General features: G+C 44.4%; 1 protein-coding gene across 1 annotated transcript in view; it reads left to right on the top strand.

The window, feature by feature from the left end:
• Positions 1-17,388, top strand: part of IFI30 (IFI30 lysosomal thiol reductase) — a 182,399-nt gene that overhangs the window by 103,216 nt on the left and 61,795 nt on the right. The window lies entirely within an intron of this gene.

Raw genomic sequence — 17,388 nt, forward strand, 5'->3', positions numbered from 1 at the left:
CTGCCGTCTGCACCATACCCCCTCATAGCATGGCCTCAGCCCCATCTCGGTCTTGCCAGGTCTTCACTTGCACGTGCTGTTCATCCGGTCAGAAACCTGAGGGTTTTCTCACTTTTGGACCCCGGGGATTCTTTGTTCAGGTGGCCAGGGCATGGCCATCGTATTTGGAACCAGACCATGGGGTGGACCAGTGCGGGAGGATCACCTGAGCAGGGGGTCCTTGGGGAGACGCGGTATTCACCCCCCTTTCTGGTAAACTCCTACCCAACACTTCCTCCACCCTTATAGGTTGTTATGAATCCTGTCCCTTTACCCCCTCCCAAATTCCAACAAGTACCTACATTAAAGAGAGGCATAGGAAACGAAATATATCCCTATATGACATCCCCACAGTCACTATGGGACATTATCATCTAAAAGCCATTTACCTACAACCACACATGTTCACCTACAACTACACATCTGTCCCCTACACCCTGACAAACACTTACAGAAGTTTCCTTCCATCATTAGGGAAAACTACAACACCTATATTTCCTCCCCATTGCCTTCTTTCAAAACCACTGGTACGAAGAAGAAGAGGAATAGAGCTATGGAGATTGCCCATAGGAACAATGTACCATGGATTCCTATTGGCAGCCTCCATCTTGCCCCATTAATGAGGACAGGCAGAGTCATGCCTTCCTTATTAACCACCCATAGCTGACTTCAATTAACGCTCCCTGTCAGTGTAAAAGGTGGAGCACTGAGACACACTTTGAGCGAGCTGGGGATGCAGTGCGGACAGGTCCGGTTGACAGGACCGGACTGGACTGGTCCAAGAAGTCTGTAAGGGAGCTGAGGGCCAAGACGCTGATCCTGTATTGTTAAAGGGCTGCATCAGGACTGAGGAGCTGTGCCTTCCAAGAGCCAGAGAGGGCAGATAATATCTTGCTGACTCTGTCCATGGAAGTACTTGTTTCCCCTGGGCATGTGAAGGGATGCCCAGGTACCTGAAGGACAGGTAGGAAGACCCTGACCTCGACCCAGAGAGCTCCAGAGAAGTTGCTTCCCAGAGCCGTGCTAACTGGGTGAGTCTCATGGGAAGAGAGAGGAAAGCGAATGTGTGGCTTGAGCGGGAACCTGAGCATGGAATTTGAGAAAGAAAGCAGGAAATATAGAGGCCCATGAAAGGCATTATGGAACTTGAAGTTCTTTTTGAAATTGAGTGAAATTGGACTGTAAAATATAGTGGTCCAGCGGAAAATGAAAGTACGCCCATTCGAAAGAGGGAGACTCAGAAATTGTGTTTGAAAGGGGTCCAAACCCAAAGGAGGTAGACCCATACATTTTGTTGAAAAGGGGTCCGAGCCTGATCGACCGAGACCCAGAAATTGTGTTTAAAGAGAGACATATTTTTGTTAACGCCAAGGCTGAAGAAAGCCTGAGAAGATTATGCGAACTGTTGAATCTTGTCAAATATTTGAACTGTGTAAAAGCCTACAAGTACCGTAAGGCATAGCAAACGCTAAAGAATAAAGCGAGGGGAAGAGAACCTCAAGAAAGTAACGTGAAATGGTTTGAGCCCGAAAGAGGGGAACTAAGGAAAGAAATTGAAAGTGAGAGGCTGGGCCCGGTTGAGGGGGCCTATAGGGATAAAAAATACATTTTTCTTTGAAGCTTTTTTGTTTGTGCTGAAAGCTTGGAACATTTGGGTTGGTGCTGCAAAACGTAGGTGACTGAACTTTGAGACAGAGCACGTGAATGCCAAGCATGCTCTGTACGGCTGAGCCAGCTACCCCAGGTGTACTCGCATAGCAGAATGTGCCCATATGTCAAGTGCTCCACCCCACCCACAACAAAGAATTATTTGATGCCATTCTGTCATCCTTTTGTTTCCCACGGATTTTCTGTTTGTATTACATTTCTCTATTTCACTCGTATGGTATTAGAGTGAGGGCAGGCAATAGATTTTCTAGTTTAATTGTTATTCTTTTGGACTAACAACAGACTACGACTGTTTTCCTTTTATTTAGATGGTAGAGTGTGCTCCCATCTTTAGTGTTTGGGCAAGACGGGAGTTCTTCCAACCCCCTTTTGAGATAAATAAAACTGGTGATTTGTATCTTTTGTGTCCCCGTCTTTCTTGTGATACCATGCCTGCCTCCCAATCCTCTCCACTGCCCTTGTTTCCTAGGTGACAACACTTTTCATTTGCACACTGGCTACTTTGCAGCTTTGCCGCCTTGTTTGTCCTTCTTCTTTGTTGTCTGCCTGCTCTTGGCAACGCTCGCACCACTCTCTGGCCTTTATTCCACTCTAGAACCTTGGAACTTCAAAATGGTTTTACTGGCTGCTATAAGCCCCTCAGATTGGGCCTCGCGGGGGGCTTATTGCTTAAATATATATTGTCATCAAGATCATCATAAAATGCATAGAACAAACATTTAAGAGATGGGGTGTTTTGAAGCAAATATCAGTTCTTCCACCGCCATGATTTTTGTCTTGGTTCCAAGAGATCTTGGGATAAAGGTTTACAGTGCACATCGGACTCTCTAATCATCCATTTTCAAAGTATAAAGATGGGCCAATCTTACCTACCCAAAGACATTGTGTTCTGAACAATTTCTACATTGATGAATTCCCATCAGTTCCATAAAATGTACCGCTCATGACACCAGCATTCACGGCCATCTATAGGCCTAATTTACTATTTACCAGTGTGGGAGGCTAGCCGTAATGTTTGGACATGCTATTTAACAATCATTTTCCTTGAATCGTGATCAGTTATTGCCAGCACAACACTTTGCATTCCTTGCCATTCAACAGTGGTTACTTGAGGTGTGCTGCAAGTTTAGTCAGAGCCATAGTTTAATTTTGTTCAGAACAAAGCTGATCAAATCTATATTTCATCATCTGTTTGGCAGTGGGCAGTATGTTTGAAAAACAGGCCTGATATAGTATACTCAACATGTATGAAGAACATTTTTTGGAGTTGCACTAATAAAAGGGAACTCATTTACTCAAAAATCTCCTGTAATGTTAATCAGAAAGCTGTTATGCAGCACAACATTCTTTAAATTTTAGAACATGTATGCAGAGTTTGCCTTACTAATGCAGCTCATCACATCACATATTAGATATTTAAAAAAAAGCTGGAGAATGATAGGGTATACTCTCTCTGTGTCAATCCCACTGTGGGTGACATATGCGCTGTCAGGTGCACATTTGCTAGCCACTTCAGCTGTTGCTGACAACCAGGGAATTAGAGAGAAAATACCGATAACTTGAAGGTGGGGTGCTGTGTTTTTTTATTGTTTTGTTGTTTTTTATTGTTAAAAGTAGAAATCAAGGCAGCACTGATAGGCAACCCCTGAGGTGGGGATGGTCGGTTGTTTGGCAACATACAATGCCATTGCATGTGTCCTGCTGGAATACTGTTTGATACCTTGCCTTCCTTACAGTGTGCCTTCATCCTGGAAGTTCTGCTCGTTCTCGTATTCCACCTTGCTCAGAGTGTCTTTAGGTGTTGCCTTTTATTCGTGTGAGGAGAGCTAACTGGTATCAGTTGTATGCACTGACCCGATTAATGGGACATGTCCAGTACGATGTGAGATAGGTAGTCTGATTACTCTTAGTCACCCTCTTCCTCAGGTCACTGTTTGTGCAAAAAAAGGGGGGGAGGTTGGGAATTTGGTAAATCCTAAAAAATAGGATGGGGTAGATGACCAAAAGAGGGGAGACTACCGTGTCTCACCATCAGCTATCTCACCAACACTCCCTGAAGACCCCTCACCCAGGTGATCCTCCTACACTGGTCCTCCCCCAGGGTCTGGATCCAAAGAAAATGGCCGTGCCCTGGCCACCTGAGAGAGTGACAGAAAGAGCGAGAGAGAGAGAGGGAGAGAGAGATCCCCGGGGACTAGGGAGTAAGACATCCGCTGGTTTCTTACAGGATAGGCTCAAAGTTGTCATGTACTGTGGAAGGAGATACTGCTGAATTCAAGGCTAGCAAAGGCTCGACAAAGTCTTTTCACAGATGGGCAGTGCAGGTACCTCGTTCCACTGGTTCAAATGTTCAAGCGGCATAAAACTAATATTGGGGCTGATCATAAGGTCTTGAAACACTAATTCCATTACTGAATATTCATTTACAGTGACGGGTATGATTTGGCATTCAAGTTAATCCTCATTCATTACTTGTGGTTTCATTTCAGGCATGGTTATTTGGATTACTTCGGGTGTTGAAGTGGATTGAGGTGTAAGCATGGATGGACAGTCCAGATTCAGGTCACACGCATGAGCAGGAGCAAGCTTTGAAACAGTCTCTGACAAAGAGGGTTGTTGAACTGGCTATTGTTTCCGATACTGTTGCAACAGTGTTGTTGTAATCACTAGAAAGGTCAATTGCATTGCTGGCTGTGTGCAAGGCAGGGATGGATACTTGCATTGGAACCAAGACAGGAGGTATGGCAGAGGGCAGGATTGGAGTTAGGTTATGCTTAATCTCCTGGAAAATATGTAGTACAGAGTCTGCAGAAATATCAGAAGGGATAGCAGAGGTAGACAGAAGAGGCATTTCAAAGGCCACCAGGTGAGGTACAGGGCAGGTCTTCACCAAATACATTGTTGTTGCGGGAAGCCTAGCTGACATATTTGGCAGAGAATAGCATTCCAGGTTAACCTGCAACTCTTACGTTTATCCAATACTGGATGACATAGTCGTATTTACTATCTACTTAGTCACCTCGAGAAACTCACGGACCAAATTGCCCCCCTTCAAACTAAATCAACTAGACCCACACAAAAAAAACCACAATGGTTCTCCAAAGAACTTGCAGAACAAAAAAAGGACAAACGAAACAGAGAAAATGTATGGCTAAAAAATCCTTCATCAGCCAATAAAGCCCGCTGGAAGGAAAGCGAAATAATATATAAACATATGATAACCGAGGCCAAAAAAAACTTCTATAACGAACAGATTTCTACAGCCACCAATTCCACCAGCAAACTATTCAATATCCTCAAATCCATAGAAAAACCCAAAGCCATTACCCCTCCTTTCCTACCCTCTCAAGAAGAATGCGATGCCACCCAGATCGCCTTCTTCAACAAAATTTCAAAAGCCAGGGACGCCATCATAAATTCCCTGACCAACAAAAAAACGACAGTTACTCTGCCAGCTGAGACTGCAACAGCAGGTATTGGAACTTTCAAGTTCACAGAGATCAACAACAGCGAAATGATCAAAGTACTGGCGACCATGAAACCCACTACCTGTGCAGAGAATATCATTCCACCTAAGATAATATTGGACAACATAGACATTTTCGGCCCCATCCTGACAAAGATCATTAATGCCTCTTTTAGAGATCAGGAAGTCCCTAATGCCATCAAAAAAGTCACAGTAACCCCTCTGGTAAAAAAACCCAATCTCGACCAACGCGATCCGAATAATCTCAGACCCATAACAAACTGCAACTTCATCCTCAAAATCATGGATAAGATCGCCACCATGCAGCTCCAGGCACACGTAGAGGAATCTAATTCCCTCCACCCACAGCAGTCTGGTTTTCGCCCCGCACACAGTACCGAGACGGCCATGTTAGATCTGCAGACCAAAATGCTCGGTATTATTGACAAGGGTAAGACAGGCCTCCTCGTTCTACTCGACCTCAGCGCCGCATTTGATCTCCTCGACCATAACCTACTCCAGAATGCGCTAAAAAAGACCACCAACTGCTCTGATGAAGCCATCAGATGGATAATGTCCTTTCTAAAAAACAGAATATCCAGAGTGCACTGGGGGGACAAGTTCTCCCTTGAAAAAGAAATCCTCTGTGGAGTTCCCCAAGGGGCCAGTATGTCACCCCTACTGTTCAATCTTTACTTAAAATACCTATGCCTTGTTCTAGACCACATAAACACCTATTTCACTAACTATGCTGACGACACACAGCTTGTATTCGAACTAAGTGGCAATTATCAGAAAGATAGCGAGCAACTTACCACGATATACAACCACGTGGAGCAATGGATGGACTCCAATTGGATGTGCCTAAACGGAAAAAAAACGGAACTCATGATTTTCGGCTCATCCTCTGCTCGTGCTAAGCTACCCTCATCCTACACATCCTTCCACATTAAAGATACCCCCATTCCGGTCCTAAGCAAGGTTAAAACCCTAGGTATGCTGCTAGAAGCATCGTTGGGTGCGGACGCCCAAGTACAGTTCATCAAAAAAAAAACTGTGCCTACCACCTCCGTCTAATAAAAGCCATCAGACCTTTCATATCCGAGGAAAATTGTGCGACCATAGCAAGAGCCACCATCTTATCGCGCCTTGACTATGGCAACGCTCTAGTCCTGGGTGCCTCCAAGCAATGCCTACAAAGCTACCAAATTGTACAGAACAACGCGGTAAGAATTGTCAAGCTCAAAACTAAAACAGAACATATCAGCAACTCCAGAAGAGAGCTTCATTGGCTGAAAATCGAAGATAGGGTGCATTTCAAAACCTTAACCATCGTTCACAGATGCATCTACGGAAAGGCACCAATCTACTTAAAAACTAGGATCAAACCATACGTTCCTAATAGAACACTGAGATCATCCCAACTTGTTAAAATTGCTACGTCACCTCACAAACTCAAAAGTGGCTTAGGTAGAGCCTTTCCAACCCTTGCAGCCAACCTTTGGAACAACCTACCAGACCACCTTAGACTGGAAACCAACTACTCGCGTTTTCGCAAACAGGTAAAAACCCATATCTTCAAATAAACGGCCATCACGGCATATGCCTCAGTTAGCTTAATTCTATGTGACTGTCCCGTCTGCTCTGTCTAATCACTATCTGTTCCGTCCGTTCTCGTGTCCTTGTTTCTGCGCCCCGAGGCTCGCGAGCTACCGGCGCAATATAAATATTAAATAAATAAATAAATTTACATCCATGGATTGCCTCTTTAGAGCAAATAGCTGTTCCCAGATACTTTCCCAATCAAAGATGTCCTCAAGGGACTTAGCTGTTTTTTCGTTAACATAATCTTTATTGGTATAAGACACAGGATCAGCTGTTGTTTTAGCATAAGCCTCTGGAGTGTCAGAGTATATCTGTGGTACAGAACAAAGCCTAGAGGCATGGGTGACATTGTTGCGGCTACAGGCTTGTCTATTCGGATAATGTATAGCACTTACGTAAAGCGTCTTGAATTCTTGGTTGATGATGTCAGCCCTAACACATTGAACAGTGACAAGGCAGTCCTTTATAGGTTCACTGGGGCAGTACATAATAGGAAGAATATTCACAGGGTTATACTTTCATACCTCGCAATCAGCCCTTGTCTTTGTGGGGCTTTCCAGTGATTTAGTCAAGTACCTGTTTTCTTCATGTAACTGTTCTATGGATCTCAAGACAGGATTAGCAGAAAACACAGAGTCCCATCCCACCATACTGGGTTTGGCATGGAGATACTCGTTCTCTCTATGGAGGGTGCATTCAGTATGGGTAACATACTCATAGGTGCAGGCAATGTAACCTGGTTGCGTAGGAGTTGCTGATTTGTTTAGGTTTCCGATACTGCGTTCACAAAAATCCCAGGGTCTGAAACAGTAAAGTCACAAAAGGTTTTCCTTTTCTCTGGCTGTACTAATAAAAGGTGCAAGACATCATTCCCCTTTTGAGGTTCATATGCAGTCATCAAGTGGGGCTGCAGATTACATATTGAATCCATTGGTATCATATTAGGGTCATAGAAACCTTCCGGAAACTACTCGGCACAGAGATATTCATTGTCTTCCAAAAGACAGACTCTAGGAGTTTTGCAGGCCATTTGCTTGGAGGATGTAAGGCTACACCAAATTTTTTTTTTCTTTAGAGGCATCTTGGATCTAGCTATGCTAAGCATTGCCCTAAGCATTGAATTTTTGGGTTCAGTTTGTCATGACCAATGTGAGGGGGCACACGTTGTGCCACAAGCAGGCTCCCACCAGAACCCTTAGGGTCTTAAAACCACTGCAAAAGGGCTCCTGGAGCCAGTCCTGGCACCTTTGGCACCAGGCTCATATGTAGCAAGGAATGGCTGTTCAAACTAGGTCCCATTTATGTACATGGGCCTTTAAATCCAACAAGGAAGCACCCACACAGTCTAGTTATAAGAACCAAGCCATGCGGTCTAGTGTTTTGGGTGTGGCAGGCCTGGAACTACTTTCCCTGGTACTACTTTACCTGGGCTATATAAACCACACCCTGACTGCAGAACACGCTTTGTGTATATTCTGCAACCAGCAGCGTGACGCTCACCGTGTCTTCAGCATCTTCCTGTAATCCTGCAAGAACAAGAACAAAATTATTCTGTTTTACCTGAGAAAACATCATCCACCACTCAGCATCTCAACTGGGCTGCAATCTGTGGAAACCGAGAGAAGAAGAAACATCACTCACCTGTGAGTACTAGCTTAAGGACTTCCGGCAAACCACTACCACAGCTGCTGTTCAAACATTGCGACCTGCAACAACGAGAAAGGGAAAAAACAATATTAGAACATGCACTTCCAAAACATCGAATTCCATCAGTCTTACCTGAATTACTTCGCGCTACGCCACGCTTCCAGCCTGAGCACCACAGCAACATCTGCAAAGGAAAAGACACATATTCAGGTTCACTTTCAATATTAAAAAAACGCACAGCACTGTACTTACCTTAACAGATTCCGGGGGCCTGTTTTTCATCAAGACCTTCGCACCTGAAAAGAAGGAGATAAAGACATTAACATATTCCCACCATAAACCGAACAAAGACTTACAATTAACAAACCTACCTGCCTACCAGCAGATTCGGGGTCACAGCAGGCCTGGGCCCAAGGAAGTCGTACTGCACCAGTGAAGCAACTCGGGCAGATCGCCAACAAACATCAAGCGCCCCTGTGTTAGGGAGAATTCTCTGTTTAGGCTGAATTTCCTAACCTAGTGAGTCCCCCAGCAGCTTTGCTGGATTTCTGGAGTTTGTTTTTTTCTCCTGCCAAGAGTGAGACTCTTTTTTTCCCACTCTTGGACATGATTTATGGTATTCCTTTGAATGTTAATGTGTTTCATGGGCTACGGGGTCTTTTACTCCATAGGGTCTCATATGTTTTTGTATGTGTGTTACACAGCACCCTCCGTGCAGTAACACCGGGGTGTCATAGTGACCCCCCACCATAGACTCCATACCCTGGGACTGACTACTGTCTCCCAGGGCATGTCAAGTCACCATTGGCTTTACTAGTCCCAAATTACTAACAGAACCAGTACAAACCATCATATTGTGGACGTACTGGTAGGGGCAATTCGATTGCCCCTGGGTCTGTTATTCGAGGGGGCACTGCCCCGTCCCCCCTCGTCAGGTTTTGGCTGGTGGCAGTGGATACTACTTTTTATATTCAACCGCAAATATATCTCTATGGGATTTTCCCATTGTTCGAGGCTAATACTTTTTAACATAGCCTCTAACATACCGCCGGTTTATTTATTTAATATTAATTCACCAGTTGGTATTTTCTGCCAGAACTCGATTTTAAAATGGCGTTTGTGTTCGCCTCTGTAACTCCAAACCAAAGGTCGAGCCTTTTGTTCCACTTTTTGGCGGGCTTCTCCACAGAAGCCTCCAAAAGAGGTGCCACTCTGTCTGGGTACCACAGTGGGTGTGGAAGGGGGTTTAGGCACCATGGACTGAGTTACCTTGGTAACTCAAGTCGCACTCTTGTGTGATTGGCCAAAGTGGTGAGCCGGCCGGCTCACCACTTAGCATGTTTGATTGACAGCTAGGCTGAGTGAATGGGGGTGTGCTGCATAAAAGCAGGGCTTTTGGGACTGGAACTTCAGAAGTCGCCACAGGACTTGAAACTCTGATGAGGGAGAAGCTGAGCCGGCCTGCTACGACGACACCACCGGTGGAGCCCTGCTGAACTGACTCACCACTTCCCAACGACAGAGGAGCTCTCCCGGCTGGAGTGTCTTCTTCCCCTGACCGGTGGGCACAACCAGTTTACCTTCCTTTCTCGCATCCCAGGACGTCTTGTGGTCGAATTGCTCGTGCCAAGCACCCCGGCAACCGGATAGCCACTTACCACTGGACCGCGAATAAAAGGACCGCTCCTTTTAATTGAGAACTCTGCGGCTGGTTTCTTCCCTGGCAGTGCAACAGACTCCTGCTTTCCTCCCCGATGAGATCCTCTCTTCCTCCGGATGAAGCACTGACTTGCACCCACTGCCAGAAACAACTGCCCCCACTGGAGCGTTCTCACCATTTTAAGGTACTGTGTCCGCCAGGCCTCCCTTTCTAAAGATTGCTTCAAGGTAACAATAATCCCTTAACCTTCTGGACTGGGCTGGCCGCCTTGACCATCTAACTGGTCCCTTTCTTTTTGGTCCAACTCTTTCTGAACTTATTGCGAGACTTTTGGGCACTTTGAATCGTGTGACCTTGGACACATTTCGACCGGAGCCTCTTAAAGTGGCGCGTCCTTGTTAACTTTTACTTTACGGTTTTAACCTGCCTTCTTCTCATACTGTGTTCTTCCGAAAGTGTTGGGATCTGTTTCTATCTTTGCTCTGCCTTTCTCTCCCTTTTAAACCGATTGATTAGAGTGCCATCTTCGTTAAGCTCTCACCGCTGTCTGAAAATAAGTGTTGCTTTACTTAAAGACTTGTCTAATAATCGTCGAAGGGAGTGTATATCTTTTAGTGACCGTGTTTTTGAACTGCTTGATATTAGTGCCAGTGTGTTTAACTAGATGTGTTTTTAAATAAATAATTATATCTCTTTTACACCAAGCTCTGGTCAGTGTTTGCTTGTTCTACTGTGTTCTTTTGACCTATTGTGAATACTCTGTATACTGCCTAACTCTTCTTGAGAGAAGTCTGACTGCTCAGCCACAGCTACCAGGTAAATCTGGGAGGTACAGACTGCTACCAATTGGGTTTACTGCCAACCACCTGTAGTCTTAAATCTTTTGCAGTGGTCCCAGAGGGAACTGCACAGGTTTCTGCCTAACACCCCGCACAAAAAAACGCAGGACGGATAACTCACCCTACAAATAACTAAGGTGAGCAAAGAACCCAGTGGGAAGGGAATCAGTCAGAGGTAGGTGGGAGATTCACCCATTAGAGACATTTATCACAAATCCTCCCTTCTGTAATTGCACATTCATTATTCGGCAACTATGCATCCAGGGTTCCAGTTCTCAGAGCCTTCCAGACGCCCCCGTGAGTGTAACACAGTGAATCTGTCAGGAGTCTGGCTGACAGGCACAGTGCAAAGGCTATACCTCAAAGTGTGCGCTGTAGATTAGGAGAGATGCACTAGCTAATGCTAGCATACAACATAAACAGGGTATACCAAGATGATCTTCACAGCAACTACAGGGGCAAGATCTGGCTGTCAGCAAAGAGACACAGAGAAAGCAAACACAAGCAAATATAATGGACAGCACAGATTTATCAGAATAAAGGATGTACTGGAATATAATAAATTTTCATCAGGGATTAGGGAAAGCCCCTGCGATCTGTACCAGCAGATTACTCTTCACAATGGTCATAAAGCAGCGTCATGAGTTAGGCATGCCGAAGAGACTGTTATAGTCAGTGAATGCGTGAAACTGGAGACCATATATTGAGGCAGGTAAGACCCCCAAAAGACTAGATGAAGGCAACAGAAATCTTTCCCTTTTCTGATCTGAATGGAAACCAACCCAGGGTTCACACTGTGAACGGATACAGAGCGGATGCACAACAGCGGACCAAAATGTAATACAGGTAGAAAGCAGCATAGAAAGAAATAACCAGGTACAGGACAGGTAGAGAAACAAAGTACAAAGCAGAGACTAGAATATCAGGACACACAAGGCAAAGGACTCAAACAAGATAGGTTGCTGCCAACACAGCGAATATGAGGGATTCAGGAAACTCTGAGTGCTTAAGAACAGGCACTAGAACTATGGACTGAAGTCTGGTAATATTGCAGGCAAAGAACAATCAGAGACTGGGATTGCAGAGAGAAAAAGTGAAAAGGACAAGTCTGTGAAGCAGAAATGCTTACAGAAAATAGGGTGTTTGCAGAAAGTTAGAAAGGCAGCAGAATTATCAGAGCAAAATTGGATGGCCCTAATAGTAAAACAGGACAGGTGCTGTAACACAGCAGTAAAGACAGGCAGGGTTTCAGAAGTCAAATGCTGGAAAGTCAAGGAAAGGTTGAAAAACAGAGAGACTGCAAAAGCACTCTGGTAAGGGTGCTGCAAGGCAGCTACAACAAACAGGATTCAAAAGCAAAAATCCAGATATTTAGAAAAGTTTCACTAACTGGTCACAGGAGCACAGAACGAACTCTCAGCGGAAGCAGTTGACTGAACAACTGCTTATGTTCAAATAAACTCTTATAAAGGCCCTCCCAGCCAACAGCCCAACATGGTGGACTTGATTGCAGTCTCAGGCAGCTGTGTTCAATCAAGCCCAGCCCCTACTTCAGTTACCTGCTTTAGTGGATTGTAATTAAAGTCTCTTGAGCTCTCAGTAGCCTAGCCTAGAGTAGCTTGGAAAAGGTGAATGCAATCAGGGCCTTTCCAGCTCTCAGTAGCTTGCTGCAAACAAAGGTACTTTGTATGCCTTCTCCAGACCTCCGCTTCTTGGACAGCATACATATACCAGAATGCATCTGCTGGTTTAACCCAAAACCCATAATTGAAGATGAAATTAGATTGGTCCAAAACTGCAGCAATAAAACACGTAAATGAATGCAGGGGCAGTTTGTAGGTTTTAACGTTGCAATTATGCCATAAACAGAGTCTCTGAATGTGCGCATGTAGCAGTGCTGGGTGGCAGGTGGGTAGGATCGTGACAGGGAGGACTACATAGGGGGCAATCTCAGGGCAGTAAGGAAGACTTGCTGGATAGAACACAGTATCCCGCTTTTCCCTAAAGTGCAATGATGTCAACAATAATAATCTGTCACCCTGTCACCTTTGCATGGAGTACTGTGATGCAAGTACAGAACATATAAGTATGAAGTTGTATGCACAGAGGCAGCTAGGCGAGATGCACATTAATGATCACCTCCATACATATTCTGATAGATGTCCATTCAATAATACCATGCTTTCCCTTTGGGCCCCCAGCGCCTTGCATCCACACATAATCACGATATCCAGTAAAAAATACCACACCTACACCCAGGGCTCCCCAGCACCGATTGCAAACTGTTTGGCTTTTTATCAAATTTTTTATAAAAAAGTATGCTCTAAAATGCAGCATATTAACCCATTATTTAAAAAAGAATTCCAATCAAAGTGATTATGTGTGTATGTTTTTATTTTTATTTCAGCCTGGGGTCTTGTGAACTGAGGCATGTGCGCCCCACAGTTTGAAGACATCTGTGGTAGGGTAATCTTTAAGAATAAGTCATGCCTGGTTTTGGTGATTATTAAAGCTACTGCAAATTGGGATCATACGCACATCAACCCTGTGAAATCATGTTAGCTATGGGAAGACTATGAGGATTCATGGACAGACTACTTGTCTTGGCTTTAGCAAGCAAGAAAAAAGGCATGGAGGCTACCTCTTTTGATCCTCGGGAGGTTGGGTAACACCCCTCCTTTAGCCTAGGAAACTCTCAGCAGGAAAGCTCCTAGGAACCATGATTCAGAGGCACATCCATAACAAAGGCAGTCTCAAACCAGGGTGGTGCATAACAGAGGAACTTTGAAGCTGCAGGCTTTGGAAGAAGGCAGAGTTAGAGTTGCCAGAGAAAGCAGAAGGGAACTGAGGGAACATTTTACCTCTTTGCTTTTCTGTGCGACTCTCTTGCCTTCCTGTGACCTCCATTTCCTGCAGAACAAAGCACCCTGGGTAGGATGTAGGAAGGCAAAGGTCACTTGTTCCATTGACAGAGATTTCCCCCCTTAGAGCAGGTGTACTTTTGTCCAATCCTTGCCTTTTATAAGGACAAAGTCTCCCACTCCTTACTTCATTCACTTTGGGCTTCCATCAATACAAAAATATTGGGAGTGACTGCTTTTGGATCAAGGACTGCACTCTGCCAGCTCCACTGGTACCCAGGCTTCTCACTTGAGGTAAATGACTCCTGCAGGTGCTCGCTAAACTCTCTGCCCTCGGATGGAAGAGAAAAATGACTCCCCTTGTCCCAGGGTGCAGCTGAATTCCTGTGTTCTACTTTTCAAAACAATCTCAAGCCCAAGTCAACCATGTTAGAATCCTTCAAACTTCAAGATCTGCCTTGCTGCTTTTGGCACTCTCTCTGAAACTTTGAACCACTGTTTGCATCATGCCAGCAAAATAAATCGTCATGCCAGCTCGAACAAGAGGCTAACCGTTGTGGAAATCTTCGAACAGCACCTCCAGGATCTTTGCATTGAACCAATCCAGACCTCAGTTTGAACTGCTGGAAGCATTGTTTTGCCCATCATCTCAACCAGGTGGTACCCATCATCTCAAACCGGCTCAACCATCAAACCTCACCTGGTGTACTCTTCAAAGTGCACCTTTCTAATGCTGCATCGAACCATAGAGAGTTTCAAATAAAACACAACTCAATACCGACTTAATGCCTGGATCATAGCTACATTCGAACTTGGCTCCGCCTACAAGTATAGCACTATGAAACAAGGTTAAGCAACGTTGAAGCACCAAGAAGACATTAAAGTAATTGTAAGAAGCCCGAAACTCCTGGTATACTTTTGTGTCCATAGTGACTGACAATTCACCGTTGTGCATCTTTTTCCCAAAGAAATATCCTTTGCAAGAGACATTGTTGCATTGTCTTGCTCTATGTTCTTTCCACAGGGGTGGGTTTTTGGTAGTGTTTTTTATAGTCGGTTATTTGCATATTGGTGTGTTTAATTAAAGTATATATATATATATATATTTCTGTATTCGTGCTGTTTGGGTTGCTACTGTCATCACATTCACTCTCCTCTTAGTGTATAGCTTACCCTCAGCCCCTGTAACCACAAAAGATGAAGGGGGTATATCGCTTCACTATGCCTGTTTCACCTTTATGATTGGGATCAATTTAAGCCTGTAGTAGCATGAGGGGTGAGTAGGTGGTTTAGCTACCACTCATTATTGTACTCCTGCAGAACAGTAGTCATTTAGTTGCAAAGGGGGAATAAGTGCTTGTTGATAGTCCTGTGCTCTGTCTACATTCCAAGCTCCTTACGACAGTGACCTATGGGAAGACGATCATATTATCTGAGCCATAAAGCAGCCCAAAAAAAATATCCAGGCCAAGGTGCAACTAAGGGAGAAGCCAAGAAATGGTGCTTTGCCACTATAAACACCCTGTGACTGAGTGATCTGAAGATAGCCATCAGGTGTCTATAACCCTAGATGTTTGTTTTGTAGACTACAGAATGGAACTATAAAGCTAGGTCCTCTTAGATCAGGCTTTCTCATTGGATGTGTAGTTCCTATATCTTGATACAGATGGGCAAAGCTATGTTCCTCTCTCTTGCGTTCTAGATCCACCCCAAGGCCCTAAAGACATTCATCAAATCCCCAATGTATTATAAATAAAAGTGATAAACTATGTTGCTGGGTGTTCTATGTTCTTTGTTCCCCCACAGTGACAATGCTCACAAAGAATACGCTCTGAACACACACGCATTCTAACCCACACACACACAAAATGAGCACCACATTCACACAAAAATTGACTCCAGTAATACACAGACATAAAACTAGCCACAAATGTATAATAAAAGAGTACAAATCTGGTGCACCCCCGTCTGGCTTTCAAGCCTTACCTATTGTATGAATAGGTACTGCTTTTCCTGTAGATGATACAATGAAGATGATTCAAATATTTTTCATTTTCCTATGTTTAATCTTGAGTCTTCAAGATTCTTGATGTTGACCTCATTTATTACCATTGAATAGAGATGATCCCAATGATTGCCATTTTCCTTAACCTTAATCTTGAGTGTGCAAGAATCTTGGTCTAAACCTCACGTGTTACTGTTCATTTAAGAAGATTCTAAGGATGGCCATAAACCACTTAATCCTTTGTGCACAAGTATCATGGCCTTGACCTCACTCATTAGCTTTCAATGAAGATAATTCCAACAATTGATATCTTGATCATCCTTATCATCCATAACCAAGAATCCTGATCTTGACCTCCCTCATTATCATTAAATGGAGATGATCCCAAGAGTGCCATCATCTGTATCCTTAATCTTGAGTGTGCAAGAATGTTGATAAAGACATCACTCATTTCTATTAAAAAAAATACAATTCCAGTGATCGCCAGCATCCTTATCCTTAATCCCGAGTGTCTAGGTATCATGGCCTTGGCATCACTTATTAGCATTCCGTGAAGATGATTCCAATGATTGTGATCATCCTTATCCATAATCCTAAGTGTTAAAGAATCTTGGTCTTGACTTCATTCATTCACTGAAGGCGATTCCAATGATTAGGCTCTTCCTTCCCACCCTTAACCAAGAATCCTGACCTTGGCCTCTCCCATTACCAACATCTTCCTCCTCCTCCTCCCCATAATTGATCATATTCCTAGACTCCCTTTTTAACCGTCTAGCATACATCATATTCTCTTGCACGTATATACCATTATAAGTATATCTATAGTATGTTTGATTATTCTTGGTGTTGTCCAGACGTGCTTCTGAATTCTTTGATTTCGGTCCCATCACTTTATTATAAATCTCAATTGGTTACTGTACAGTAGTTACCCGCCACCCATTCTGAATGAGCCAAGCCAGCCTAGTGAAAACTCTGAACTCTCCCTCAGCTCCTTGCTGTAGCTGCAGGAGTGCCCTTGAACTGGCTTTAACTGGCGTTGATATTTCAGGTTCCCTTCCGGGCATGCTCAGTGATTTGCCTCTTGAGCCTTGAGTAGACCATTGGGAATGCAGGCTAGGGACTTGCATGTCTGAATGTGCGTAGGGGTGATCAGGTGCCAGGAGCTTTCTTATACATTTATATCGTGCCGGTTTCCATAGCAACCCGGATGCAGCACGGGACGTTGAACCGGCCCACCTGAGACACCATTTCATTGCGGCTTCACCAACTTGCCACCTACTCATTGGTTCCAGCGCACTACTGGCGCCTTCTTGGAGTGTATCGCAATTCCCTGGGACACAGTTCCCTGCAGAGAGTTCGCCTTCAATGCGACTCCACGTCAAAACCCTTCCAGACTATTCTCCAGTTGGAACACATGGTCCATAATTGAAGCTCCCACTGGGGATCTACAACCACCTCTAGCGCCTCCCGCAGCTCAGCTAGTCTGCATTTTTGTCCTACACAAGAGGCACATTATCATCAGTGACCACAAAAGCACCCTTTTCAATAGCGACATCCATAGGTCCAGATGAAGGTAGCCTCTACTGCCCGCCGAAAAC

The sequence above is a fragment of the Ambystoma mexicanum genome, chromosome 1p, assembly GCF_040938575.1.
Source record: "Ambystoma mexicanum isolate Mex_15411 chromosome 1p, UKY_AmexF1_1, whole genome shotgun sequence".
Classification (NCBI taxonomy): domain Eukaryota; kingdom Metazoa; phylum Chordata; class Amphibia; order Caudata; family Ambystomatidae; genus Ambystoma; species Ambystoma mexicanum.